This window comes from Micromys minutus, assembly GCF_963924665.1.
Source record: "Micromys minutus genome assembly, chromosome: 2".
Lineage (NCBI taxonomy): Eukaryota > Metazoa > Chordata > Mammalia > Rodentia > Muridae > Micromys > Micromys minutus.
Genome location: NC_137971.1, coordinates 99,254,566 through 99,269,415, shown reverse-complemented (window position 1 = coordinate 99,269,415; position 14,850 = coordinate 99,254,566). Strand labels below are relative to the sequence as shown.

Here is a 14,850-nt window from a genome sequence, read left to right as displayed (position 1 = left end):
TTAGGTATTTAATTTTTAGTTTTGCCAGTTTCTTTCTTTCCACACATTCATGGAATAACCACCATTTAACTGAATAGTTAAATAATGAATATTAATAGCATATTTGGCTTAAAAATCCTAAAACCAGTTCAGTAGCTTAAGATAAAGCTACATAGCAGTTAAAAAAAAAAAAAAAGAAAAGATGATACGTTAAAATAGCTGATTTTTCCTGAGACAAATATGCTACTTTTGTATTTATATACATACACATGTATACTGACAGTTAAAAAGATTGGGAAAATACATGAAAGTATACAATAAATTTTTGGATTAATATGGACTATTGACTAGGTGAAGATCAAAAGTAAGAGATGAGGTCCATTTTTGTGAGCCCTTGATCATGTGTATGTGTGTATGTATACACACACACACACACACACACACACACATATATGACTAAACAAATATATACATATGACTAAAAAAATATTGTTTCAGGCTCTAAAGCACCAGTAAGAAATCTTCTGAGCTTTTATAAAGGAAAGGAGAGAAGTTAGAGAAATCATTAGAGATGCGGATGGTTTTGTTAGTGAAAAAGAATATATAGCCTAGATACCTGAGTTTTATTAGAAATGACTTCATGGGTAATAGGGAGGCAACAACAAAGAATAAAATACTCAATAACTCATAGAATTCTTTGGTTAAAACACAAAATTCATTATAGTAATTTGTAAAGCAATTCACCCATTAGGGGAAATTACAAACACATCCAAACGTAATTATAGAAGCTCTTGGATGATTTCAAAGACAGGAAATTTGCAATTTATTTGTTGATGGAATGTTTGACCTGTGCCAGAACTTACAGGTATTTTGTTTAATTAATATCTTTTCATATCCTATCTAATTAGTTAACATGTCAGTCACAGGAATTTTAGAAATATTATCTGTTTTATAGAACATAGAGTTTTAAGGTGGTAAAAAATACTGCCTTTCAGCAGCAAGTTAGACAATAGCACTATAATATCCCTCTATGTAATTTTAATCTGACTAGCCACAAAGCTCAACTGAGGTTTGTGCGCTTAGGTTTAAGGGCATTTAAGATGAAGTAGAAATGCGGAGTTGGGTTTTATGCTTCTTAAATGTTGGCAACATTTCCTCCCAAGTATGAAGAGTGCCAAAAACAAAAAGAAAGCAATATTGTACATAACATTCAGCCTGCAGGCTGGCTGTTTACAAATTCTGCTGAGCCTAATAGCTTACAGTTTACAGTAGGAGCATAAGCATGTAAGTTCAGCAAGCAGGTTAAGAATATAGAAATAGAACTTCATTTCATGTTTTATGTAATCCCATATGGCATTTTCCTGTAACTCATTATAAATATTCATCACATGCATTTTGTGTGACTGACACTATGCTAGATACTAAGGGATCAATGATAAATAAAAGATAAAGCCTCTATCCTTGTGGGAGAGTGGGAAGATACAAGGCAAATAAAATTGACTGTACTGCACATTCTACAAAATAAGGAAATTCTAAAAGAGAGCAAAAGGAAACCAAGTTGTAGAACTTAATTATTTTAGAACATTTCATATATAATTTGTGACATAAGTGAGTCAAAATTACATTAATGTGCCATATATGGAATATCCTCCCATCCCAGAAAGCGAACATTTGAATATTATGGTTCCAATATATATAAAAAACAATATATATATATATATATATATATATATATATATATATATATATAACAATAATATAATAAAATGGTGTGCTACATGGTTTAAGAGTCAGCAAAAGATGAAGGTAAAGAAGGCATTGAGAATTCTGAATCCATATGTAGCAAAGAATCTATTTCCATGTAGTAGTTTTTAAAGAAACTGGGGGGAAAAGACAGAAATTCACATGTTACAATCACCTGCCTAGCATCAAAGATTATCTAGATTAAGATAACCAGTAGAATACAAATTGCAGGTTATCATTAAAATCAAGAAAAAAAAGGTACCTTTATAATAGTTAATGTAAATGGTCAGACAAATTTTCATAAGATCTACAGGGAAGAAGAGACCTCAATAGATCTTGGATTTCAGGGGTCAAAATAGATAAATACTCTGTTTCTTCAAGATTTAAAATTTTCCTTCTACATCCCATGTATCCCAGAAAGTAGAGGAAACAAAAAAGATTAAAACTTAAGATTTTGACCCCCACACAGTGGTTGAAATGAGAACTGTTGTCTGAGACCAGCCAGGTCAATCAACAGGTTCCCCAGGGCAGGAGCAAGGATTGAGAGAAAAAAAGAGACAGTCAAACTTGTAATAGGACTTTGGCCAGTCATGAGGCTAAAATGAAGCCTTCTTTATTCAGTCCTCTTTTACACCACTTTAATTACATGCAGAAAGTTATGAGTCAGGGAACAAACAAGTTAATAATCAAAAATTCTGTAACATATTTCTGAAGGCCATGTGTAAAGATCAAGGACAAAAGGAGATCCCAAGAGATGAGAAACTGCCACAGCTATGTCCACTGAACTTGCCCAGAGCTTCAAATGCAAATGTACTGCCAAGATCTTCAATTCTAAGTGTTCTGACCTGAGCATCAAATGCAAATGTTTTTAATCTGGGCTAGTTTCCAAAGTATGGAACCAGAGTTAGATTCCTGCCTTGACCAGTTTCTGATTGTCCTGGTGAAAATTTTTGGTATTCTAAGATCATTATACTTAATCTATACTCACCAAAAAATCTGTTTCCATGTTATGTTCTATTCTACATGTACTTTATGCTTATGGTAACTGGTGGGATCTCAATGCATGCTATAAAACCTCTAAAATAATTAAATACTGACAAAAATATGCATATAGTGTTATGTCAAAATGCCTTTTAAAATCTGTATTTGTACCCCTCTTTTTTAAAAATAAAGTTGTAAGAGAGGAAAAAAAAATTCCTGCCACCAACTGTCCAGAGGCACCAAAAAATGCTCTCCACAAGCTGAGTCATTGAGGTAGAAGAAAAACACATAGAAACAGTCATGAATGAAGTCAAGCAGGAGCCTCCCGAACCTGGATGTCAGACTTTTCATTTTTTGGCTTTTCTATTGGTTCCTAGAGGTCTCAAGAGTCATTAGTCTCATCAGTTAAAAGAAAAAAACAAAAAGAACAAGATATACTGTACAATTCTTTGTAAGTCCACCAGAGAACAGATATTCAAGGTAGACTGTGGATTAGCATGTGAAGAAATGTGAAATAGATAGATAGAGACCCACACTTCTCAGAAGAGGATGAGAAGCCTCCAGGGATACAATGGCACATTAGGGCCCAAGTGGCAAAGGGTTGGGAAGACATTCCTGGAGTACAAATCCTCAGTCTTCTTTGCTTCTGGGAACACCAACAAGTACTCCTGCTAGAGTTTTGTTCATGTTCAGAAAAGAGGAAATGAGGAGGAGTGCAGCTACTTAGAAAAATGTGCCTAGTATACTTACTATCTTGTTAATGGCCTTTCTCTAAGAAAAACTGTTATAAGAGCACAACCCACTGTGATTTTACTACAATTCTGAGTATCTGAGAGAATTCCTAAGTGATTTTGGAGAACATAGACCCACAGTGAGACTTCATACTTCCTGGATATGCAATTAAGTGTGGAATTCCATGAGAATATGTATCAGAGTCAAGGCAAAGTGTGTTCCCATCCACTTTACAACAAATCTGTCAAAAGTATGTAAAAATAGGTCATATATAAAAGAAAAATTGGAATTAACTTTAAAAGTGCAAAGAAGAGCTTGTTATGATGTCACACTAGTACCTGAGGGAGGAAAGTTACAAAATGAGGCCAGACTTAGCTACATGATAAGACTGTGCTCAAAACCCAGGAAGTCAGGAAAGTGTGTAAAGCATTAGCCAAGCAAGTGTGGCAATCTGAGTTTGATCCCTAGGAATTTGTATAAATACCTGATGCTCTAGATAGCATACTTCTTAATCCCAGTACTTGTATACTGAGATGCTGGACAAAGACATGAAACCACTTGAAACTTCCCAGGCCATCAATTTGGAATATACAGTACACATTCAGAAACAGGAGGCATCTTGTCTCAATGTAATAGAAGACAAAAACCAATTATCTAAAATTACCCCTTAGCTCTACATATGTAGCACACATGTGCTCATACTCACCATTACAGTGACTTAATTTTAAGAGAGATAATAGTTAAATTGCCTAAAAGTAAAGGAAGAGGAAGAGCTGAAAAAATAGGCTTATAAGCAATTTTCACATTTTTATAGAATACATACAGTCATAAAATTAAATATATTAATTTCTAAAGTAGAGTACAAAGTAAGTAGATAATTTCTTTCCTTGTCAAATATGCAGTAAATAATTATGCAGTTAAATGTGATACTGCACAACAATGAAGATTTCCAATTATTTATTAGTGTGTATATGAAAGACCAATTTCCCACATGATTATCTTATTTTTAAAGGTCACACCATACATTCAGACATTTTCATAGCAAAAATCCAAGATAACAGTGGTTGAAAGATTGTATGGTTTATAGAATGCCTCTGAGGTTTAATTATCTTGGCAGAACAGACTTAATTAAACTGATAATATTGTTTATACCTCATGTTAGAGTTCTGTATAAAAAGATGAACATTACTGAAAGACATATATGATACAAAATAGCATATGTTGAGTATATACTTGTCTAAGCTATGATTTATAATGATGAAGACATCCGGTATGCTGTTTTCTAAACTCAATTTTAATTTGTTACTGAATTAGAAACTCAAATGATACAAATAGGAATTTCGATTCCAATATGACAGACACTCTATAATATTTCTATATACAGAGAAAGAATAGTCATTGAAAGGAAGAAACCAATGAAAGTTAAGGATACAAAATAAGTGGTTATTTTCACCTTGTGCTGTGAAGTTGGAAGTTGCACACTGAGGTTGGATAATGGAGGAGGCTGGAGACAAGCCAGTGCAGAGAAAACAAGACCCAGGTGAGGTGCTTCACTTGTGGGTTATTAATGTAGACTGGGATAAGTGTGGACACAGAAGGCAGACTTCTCAGGGAGATTCACAGAGGAAGAAAGAAAATATGGAGATTAAAAAGACAGCCTTGAACTGGGAGGACCGAAAGTGAAGTGTATTCTGGAAAAGAAAAAAAGTGCAAATGATTCAGGAAAGGTCAGAAGACACTAATTTCAACAAAATTAAAGCATTGTCTTAATGATCAAATATGCAAAGAATATGTAATATGTAATTCATTAATTCTATCATGAATGAAGAGAAAAAAAGTTTACATCAGGAAAGTGCGTATACTACTTATATTTTCCAGGTCACCATCAAATGCTTCTTTCCCTTTAGTTTATTATAGTCTTGTTAATACAGATATGATATTGTCTCAATTATAATATTATGTTAATCTAAATAAATATAATATACATTACATAATATATCACACATATATGTGATATTATATATGAGAGGGATTAATTTAGATAACCAGTGTACCTTATCTATCAATGGCATAAACTCCAAAATTTCTTTGGACAGCAGTTGTTCTGTCCAAAATTTTGGATGTCTCACCAGGTCTTCAATATATGATATATTTTCAAAGAAGTTGGCTATAATCCCAGTGAAGAAATGAATGTTCTAGGAACATGAGGGCTTGTTGACAAACAGCATAAGCTCTCTTCTATATCCTTATATGTTTGGAATTACAGCAGAAGTTATATCCCAGATTAAAGACACACCAGATTAAAGGTGTATCTTCCCATCACAAAATGTAGAATAAAGATGTGTGTTTTCATACATTAAAGATCCAGACTAGAAGTAGATTCATTCATTTCAAACCTATGACAGGTCGACCCTCAATTTCTATATTGTACTTCATTGTATATGTACATAAATTAACCAACAACAGTTAAAACCCTTCTGTCTTACCATCATCCTTTGTGGAGACTAGTTCTTTTCCCATTTACAGCTTCTTTAAAATATGTTTTTCTTTCCATAAGCTGGCTTTTTGCTTTATTAAACAAAACTGTTTGTTAGTGTGTTAAAAATATTAGATTTATGCTTACATCAAACTTTATTAATAAAATACCATAAACTTAATATTTTGCTACAGTCTAAGAATACAAAAATGTTATTGTAAGTTATATAAGCCAATAGGAACATACAGAAATGTGTTTTATATATAAACAATTAAAATAGTAAAGTAAATGAGCCACTATTGCAGAAAGTCATCGCTTTTATTTGTGGTTTATCAATGAAAGGCATCAAAAGGGACATATGACTCTCTATGTTGGTAACAGAGATTGAACTGGTAGGGTAATTGGTAAGGGAATTACATCAAAAAGAGAGTGTGAGTCATAGTTTGAAAGGCTCTTGAGTGTTTGTGTATTTTGTAAGATATAATTTGTAATCTAAATAAGAATATGCACACATGCTCTCTCAGTCACACTTCCCCCTCCCATCTTCCCCTCCCAATCCCCCTTCCCTTCCTTCCTCTCACTTTCACACACACATATAAATACACATACACACACACACACTCAGTATTCTATAAGTTTTTGCAAGTTGGTACTTCACTATCTTATACATAGTAAGTCATCATTAATTACTGGAAGAATATACAAATAATAGGTCAGGTCTCTCTACTGCTAGAGATAATATTATAAAAATAAGAAATGGTCTTGCGATATATGTAGAAAGGACTGCCTTGCCTGGCCTTAATGGAAAAAGATGTGCTTAATTCTGTAGAAAATTGATACCCCAGGAAAGGGGATGTTAGGAGGGTGTGAGGTGGGAAGTGGGTGAGTGGGCAAAACCCTCTAATAAACAAAGGGAAGAGGGGTAGGAGGTGAAAATCTCATGAAGAAGGAATTAGATAGAGGGCAACATTTGAGCTGTAGATAAATAAAATAATAAAAAATAAGAAATGGGCTTTAGTTCTTAGTTAACAAAAACTGCCAATCTCTCCTTTCTGTGTATTTCTTATATTGCAATGGTGACTAGCAACTCCTTCCAGGGCTAGAACACCATCTATGTCAAGTCTCAGTAGCAAAGCTATTTCATACCTTCTTGACTTCTGGCTGATTCCAGGAATCCTAGACTCTGGTTACAAATAATTCATTTATATTTGCACTTGTATTTTCTATAGTTTTCATTATGAACACTAGATTCCTATTACCATTGTGTATAGACTAAGCTTTGAGAGCAAGGCTGTTTGGAAGATGGGCTATTGCAGGCTATAATGAAAACTGCTTAGTATGGAGAAAGAAAAACCTACTGCTTTCCCTCCTGTGAATGTTTTATTATCATTTTAAGCCTCTTGTAACACTCTATTAACCACCATTCTCTTAGTAATCTTCTCATCTTGGAATTTGAGGATTACAAAATAGAAATATTCACTTTGTATTAACAATATTCATTGTTATCTTTGTGAAAAAATAACCTAAAATAAGTTGCAAGAGAATAGGAAAGAAAATTAAGCAATAATAGGAGAAAAATATTTAAGAGGCAAGGAGAACTGGAGTAGAGGAAAACACAGAATCCCACACCTCTAATAATCCCATTGTTTCATTCCTTGACAATGGGTATTTTTATGCTTCCAATATAGTCAACGGTAAAGAACCACCAGGGAATTTATTTTATGTGAGCATAATAGTCACTTTTATCTTCTCTACAATAGAACTGTTTTTGTGGGGACAATAGCTCAGATTGTTCCCAAGGTCCTTTTGCACATTTCCTACCTCTCATCTCACAGGATGCTCTCAATATGAAGAGTAAAATTGTGCAGGACTACATTAGGTAGCAATCTGGGGCAATTCAATGACATGTCACCTTCTGAGGACAACTGAGTAGATGAAACATATATTTAAACACAAAGAAAAATGAGTTCATTTTTGTTTCAGTTACTTTTAAATTGTTGTGACAGAGCATCATGACCAAGGCTAAGTATAGTTGGAACATTCTGGGGTTTACAGTTCCAGTGGGTTTGCTTACCTAATGCTGGAGACAGGATGGCAACAGACAGCTGATGCGACGGATGGAGTTGGATGCTGAGAGATGACAGTTTACAGCTGGAACCACATACAGACAGCAGAGATAGACATGAGAGTGACGCTTGGGCCTAAAACCCAAAGCCATATCTGAGTGATGATCTCATCTCCAGAAAGCCACACATGCACAACCTGTACTACCAAATGAAACAGCCACCGGAACCACCACAATATTTTAAGAGAATAGGTGATTTACAACAGTGAGGATACCAGCTGGGTAGAGTTAAATCTAAGCACCTGTCTAGTGTGAGGTGTAGGCAATTTTAACCTTGTCTAGTCTTAGCTTTCTTGTACCTGTGAAATAAAGAATAAAGGAGGAGTGGAAAATTTAACATGTATGAAATGTTTAGCATAGCACTAGGCATGGAATGCACAACAAATTTTCAGATTTCCTCTGTTAAAATCAAACCATGTCCTTCCTCTCTTACTTTCCATCAAATTTGCTTTCTCATGCATAAAAAGAAATATCATCCAAGCCGAGAACATTATGAGCACTGAAAAATATGGAGCTCGGAAAATTGGCCATTTAATAGACAGGTAAGAATAGATTCCATCTACTTTGCTGTCTGACTGCATATAGCTATAAATAATCTCAGGTGTTTTGAGCTATGCTGTAGTTAGGTTTCTCTTCTTTCTTCACTTCTATCTCAAATTGTTAAGGAATTCTCTTTTCATATTACTAGGACAATAAACAAAATTTTGTAGAGTCCCAATTCTTTAACTTGCTAGCCAAGTTACTGAAGGATGTTTTTCTCTCTTTGACCTTTATCTCAATAAAACAATATGCCTTAATGAACAGTAGAATGAATTTCAATAATTAACACTCTTAGTAAATCATTCAGGTTTCTGATGTGTGGGAGTGTTCAATATGTCCTTAGTGTGAAGCCATTACAAAAATTACAGCATTATGAAATAGGTGCAAAGAAATAAAGCTGAAGCAAATAGAAATGTCAATGTGTTTCCTTATCTTTAATGTGTCTAAATCATTTACTAGTAAAGCAATTTTAAAATCAATAGCTTATGGGGCAGACAAAATCGTTCAATGAATACAGTCTCTTGGTGCCAATATGATGAGGTTTGACTCCCAGGACAAAAGTAAAAAGTACATGGTAGAAGTAAACAACTAGTTCCAAAAATTCATACACATGCACACACGCAAAAACACAGGCACACACACACACACACACACACACACACACACACACACACACACCTCCACCACCACCTCAACCCATTACATGCACCAAAAAAAAAGCCTTCAATGTCAGATTTCAAGAAATAGTAAATTTTGTTTCTTGATTTGTTTTTGTGTTCCTGATTTCATCAAACAGTATATTATTTAGTTCTTTATTTATAATGAGCACTATAACAAACTATGGATGCTAAAAGTAAAGTCAAGCCCTTGATTTCCCAAGGAGCCTAACGTGTACATATATAAAAACAAACTAGTAAACTATGGTATGATGAAATCTGTGTGTTATATACACAATATGTAAAAGTTATTATAAAAAAAGTAAAGTGAAAAAGCAAGTTTACAAATTAGGTAGCATTCCTATTTATAGTATGCTCGGTGGTGCAAATAAAATACAAAAATGACATAAGTGAGAAAGAGACAATAAGGATATATATTAACAAATCATTTCTTTAGAAAAGTCAAAATTGGGGTGGGTGGAGAAGAGTTGGATCCTGAGAAACAACTGAAGAACTGAGCATATGTTGAAAATTATTCTTTATGTATAATAAAGAAGTATTTCATTTACACATAAAAATAGAATTTTGGCATAAAATAAAATAAATTAACCAATAGTTTTGAATAGAGAGAACTGGGCTTAGTGAATGTAAATGAAGAGGAAGCCAAGAAGAAACTTTTTAAATGAATGCTTGATATACAATTCCTTTCTTTTTTTCTTTTCCTTTTTATTGGATATTCTCTGTATTTACATTTCAGATGTTATCCCCTGTCCTCCAATCCCATCATCCTCCCACTTCCATTGCCTCCATGAAGGTGCTCCCTCATCAAACTACCCTCTCCGACCTCAGCACTTTGGCACTCCCCTACACTGGAAAAACAAGCCTTTGCTGAACCAAGGCACTCTCCTCCTATCGATGTCAGAGAATGCTATCCTCTGCTGTACATGCACCTGGGGCCATGGGTCTCTCCATCACAAGTCATTGGTTGGTGTTTTAGTTCCCGGGAGCTGTGGTGGGTTTGGTTGGTTGATAATTTTGTTCTTTTCACTGTTCAAGTTTTATTTGATGTTTTCATTGGCATGACACTTGAGTAGTTGGTTCCATCATCCGTATGTAGACCTTATGTTTCACATAATATTGCAATGTATATTACAAACACATAATACCTTATCCTGTAGAACTTTTACACACTGGAACTAGACTATGAATAACTGGAAACTCATTGGCCTAGGCATGTTTGGTGAGGGTGCTCAGCGCAGCGATGCAGCAGGATCACGGGATAATAAAAGCCTGCACACAGTCCACGGTGTCTTGGTGACACTTGGTTTGTCACACTAACCAAGTTACCACTACACAAGTGCTACTTAGCAGCAGGCTAGCTGCGGGAACTGAGATCTTCCCCAGACCGCCTAACACAACTGTATTAACCAGAGCTCAGATGAGAAGTGTGTTCTCTATAGAAACCCTGCTGCTGCCTGGACAACTAAGGGCTAGGAACACTGGGAAGACTTTATGACTGCAGTTCCTCTGGATTCCCCAGAGGGTATCTGTACTCTTCTTCAGGCAGGCCTCTTCCTCAAGAGGCAGTGTCACTTTTACAACATCTGAAATTCCAATTTGTCCCAGGATACACGGGACACTGAGGAAGACATCGTCGTTGATTCCGTAGAGACCTTTAATCATGGCGGAAACGTGATAGATCCACCTAAGGTTCTTCATTATGCTATCGGTCAGTCAGCCACAGAGAGGCCAATGGCCTAGCATGTGTAACATTTTAGCTTGATCACCTCGTGCACTGTCAACTTCCTGTTTGTGAACCTCCTTCCACTGTTCCTTATCCGCACCAGTGCCCATTCAGAGACTTGAGAAAAACACCAGGAACGTTCACATCACTCCACACAGGCACACTGGAGTCGCTGTGCTCTCCCAGGACACAACAGTGGCAGCTCAGCGGGTGAACTCCCAGCCTTTCTCCCATCAGGTACCAGAACCAAGCTGAATCCAGATCGCAACCACACTCCACACCCGCACGCTGGAGTCTCCATGCTCTCCCAGGACCCACCCATGGCAGCTGAACGGTTAAATTTCCAGCCTTTCTCCCATCAGGTACCAGAACCAAGCTGAATCCAGATTGCAACCACTTCCAATAGCTAGATTTTTTGGGACAGCCACTGATTTTCCATGCTATGTAAGTCAAGATATCCACTGGGGTTGAGAAAATAAGCAGTTTTCAATGAAGATGTACCTCACAATGTTGTAAATGATGAACTTAAAGATGTTCACGTTATGCTGGGTCAAATTGAGTCAACTGTCTTCCTCTTGCTGAGTGGGCCATGCTGTTATAATAACCACCTTGGACTTTGCAGTCACACAACTCTTAGCTGGAGACAGTTTTTGGTGTTTGAAGGAAAAGGCTACCATGCTAAGGATTCATCATCTTTTCATTTAGCTTGTCTTTCATGACATCAACAAGCTCGTCTGCCAAGTCCTTCATTAAGATACTTATGACACAAGCCATGCCAACAGCACCAATCCCAACAAGTGAAATCTTGTTCTGAGAAACCTGCAATTCCTTAAGAGATTCACAATCAGTTGGTCTTTGAGGGATGCCATCTTGGACATTGAATCTTTCTTTTTTTGGATATTCTTTGTATTTCCATTTCAAATATTATTCTCTTTAACCCAACTGTCATTCCTCCTCCCCCTCCCCTTGCCTCCATGAAGGTGCTCCCTCTCCCAACCACCCTGTGCCACCTCAGCACCTTGGCATTCCTCCACAATGAGAAAATGAACTTTCACTGGACCAAAATCCTCTCCTCCCATTGATGCCAGAGAATGATATCCTCTGCTACATATGCAACTGGAGCCATGAGTCTCTCCATGTGTACTCATTGTTTGGTGTTTTAGTGTCTGAGAGCTCTGGAGGGTTTGGGTGGTTGATAAATTTCTTTGAATGGGGTTGCAGATCCTTTGAGCTCTTTCAGTCCTTTCTCTAGCCCCATGTTCAGTCTGATGGTAAGCTTCAAGCATCCTCATCTGTATCAGTATGACTCTGGCAGAGCCTCTGAGGAGGCATCTATATCAGACTCCTGCCAGTAATCACTACTTGGCATCAGCAATATTGTCTGGGTTTAGTGACTGCATATGGGGTGGATCTTCAGGTGAAACAGTCTCTGGATGATCTTTTATTCAATCCCTTCTTTTCTATTTGTCCCATTATTTTGTCCCATGATTGTTTTGTTCTCCTTTCTAAGAAAGACTGAGGCATCCATATTCTCGACTCACTTCTTTTTGAGCTTCATAAGGTCTGTAAATTGTTTCTTCAGTATTCTGTACTTTGTGGGCTAGTGTCTTCTGATCAGTGACTGCATACTCTGTGTGTTCTCTTGTGACTAGGTTACCTCACTCAGGATGATAGCTTCTAGTTTTTTGAGACCCCTGGTGGATGATAGGGAGCAACGGGTGAGCAACAGCTTCGTGGCCTGGGAAAATGACAGTGCCTCCAGCATACCTTTCTTTCTTCCTTCCTTCCTTCCTTCCTTCCTTCCTTCCTTCCTTCCTTCCTTCCTTTCTTTCTTCCTTCCTTCCTTCCTTCCTTCCTTCCTTCTTTCCTTTCTTTCTCTCTCTCTCTTTCTCTCTCTCCTTCCTTCCTTCCTTCCCCCCCTCTCTCTTCCTTCCTTCTTTCCTTCTTTTTTTCCTTCCTTCTTTTTCTCTGTCCTCCTGTCCTTCATCCCTTGTTTTCTTTTTACAAGTAACTCTAGGACTTAAAATTTGTCAAACAGCAAAAACTTAAGCAGGAGAAAAGAAGGCATTTTTAACAAATGGTGTTGGGCTAAGTAGACATCCATATGTTTAAAAAAGTTAAATTTGAGCTGCATATATCACCTTACACAAAACTACATCTAATTGGATCAAATTCTTTGTTTTCAAACTAATTCTCTTTTAATTATCATTTCTCTACTTTCCAAATGTTGCCCTCTTTAGGTCTCCACTCCCACAGTTCTTTATCCCATCTTTCCTTCCCTTTCAGTCACCCCCATCTGCTATTCACATCCTCCTTCCGAGGAACATCAAGATTCTACAGGGTTAGGCATATTCTTTTCCACTGAGGCCAGACAGGGAAGTCCTCTGCACCCTATGTGCCAGGAGCCACAGACCAGTCCATGTATGCTCTTTAGTTGGTGGCTTAGTCTCTGGGAACTCCAATGATCTGGGTAGGTTGATACTATTGGACTTCCTATGGATTGCCAGCCCTACCTCTTCCATAGGTGTCCTGGACCTCAGTCCAATGGTTGGATGTGTGTGTCTGCATCTGTCAGCTGCGAGTATAGCTTCTTAAAGGACAACCTGTCTAGAAGAAAACATGGCACTAGTAATAATGCCAGAGTTTGATGTCTCACCTTGGGATGGGTCCCAAGTTGGGCCTGTCACTGTTTGGCCTTGCTTTTAGTCTCTGCTCCATTTTGTTCCTTGCATTTCTTTTAGTCTCAAACAATACTGGGTAGAAACTCTGAAGGTAACCCCAACTCTCCACTGAGTGCCCTCTCTATCTACTGTCTATCTATCCCTGTCTATCCCTGTCCATCTATCTTAAGCTTCAACGTTCCTACTGTTAGACATTTTGGCTAAGGTCATCTCCATTGAGTCCTAGGACCCTCTCACATCCTAGAACTCTGGTACTTATAAGAGGTCACAGCCCATGCACTGATAGATGCATATTTCCATTTATTCTCTAGGCCCTCTGGTTCTCTTTTATCTCCCCTCCCCCAACATACCTGATTCTGCTCTTCTTCTCCACGCCCTTCTCCCCTTTCCCATCCAGGTCTTTTCTTCACACTACCTCCATTGATTATTTCCTTTCCCCTTTTAAGTGATACTGAAGCATTGTCACTTGGGCCTTCATTTTATATTTTGAGTATATGACATGCATGTCATTTTAGGTCTGAGTTACCTCACTCAGAATATTTTTCAGTGTCATTTATTTGCCTGAAAAAATAACTACGGCTTTGCTTTTAAAAGCTGAAAAATATTACATTGTGTAAATGAACTACATATTCTGTAACCATTTTTTGGTTGAAGGACAACTGGGCTACTTCTAATCTCTGGCTATACTAAAAATAAAGCTTATAGGAACACAGTGGATCACCTGTTCTTATGATATGGTGGAAAGTATTTTGGGTATATGTTCAGGAGTAGTATAGTTCAGTTCGGTCATCAGGTATAACATGCATTTGGTTCATAAATTCTGTCATTTTCACTGTGTCTCTGTTACAAAACCTGTTCACCAGTCATAGTGGGATATTAAGTCACCCACTATTATAGTGTGGGTTACAATGTGTGTTTTAAGCTTAAGTAAAGTCTATTTTATGAACATGTTTTCAATCGAATTTAGAGCATAGATGATCCAAATTGAGAGGTCATCCTGGTGAATTTTCATTTGATGAGAATGATGTTTCCTTTCTCATCTCTTTTGAATACTTTTGGTTAAATGTCTATATTTTTGGATATTAGAATAGCTACTCCAGCTGGTTTTTTAGGACCATTTGCTTAGAAAACTTTTTTCTAACCCTTTCCTCTGAGTTAGTTCTGTCTTTGTTGCTGAGATGTGATTCTTTTAT

The 14,850-nt window shown here is 36.8% G+C and overlaps 1 pseudogene across 1 annotated transcript; it reads right to left on the bottom strand.

Moving 5' to 3' along the window:
* Positions 1–10,666: 10,666 nt before the first annotated feature.
* On the bottom strand, positions 10,667–11,845 carry LOC308417784 (L-lactate dehydrogenase A chain-like; annotated as a pseudogene). Its single transcript has 2 exons — positions 11,608–11,845; positions 10,667–11,437 (listed from the first exon to the last, which is right to left on the bottom strand). The product of its transcript is annotated as an L-lactate dehydrogenase A chain-like (transcript).
* Between the last annotated feature and the right edge of the window lie 3,005 nt (positions 11,846–14,850).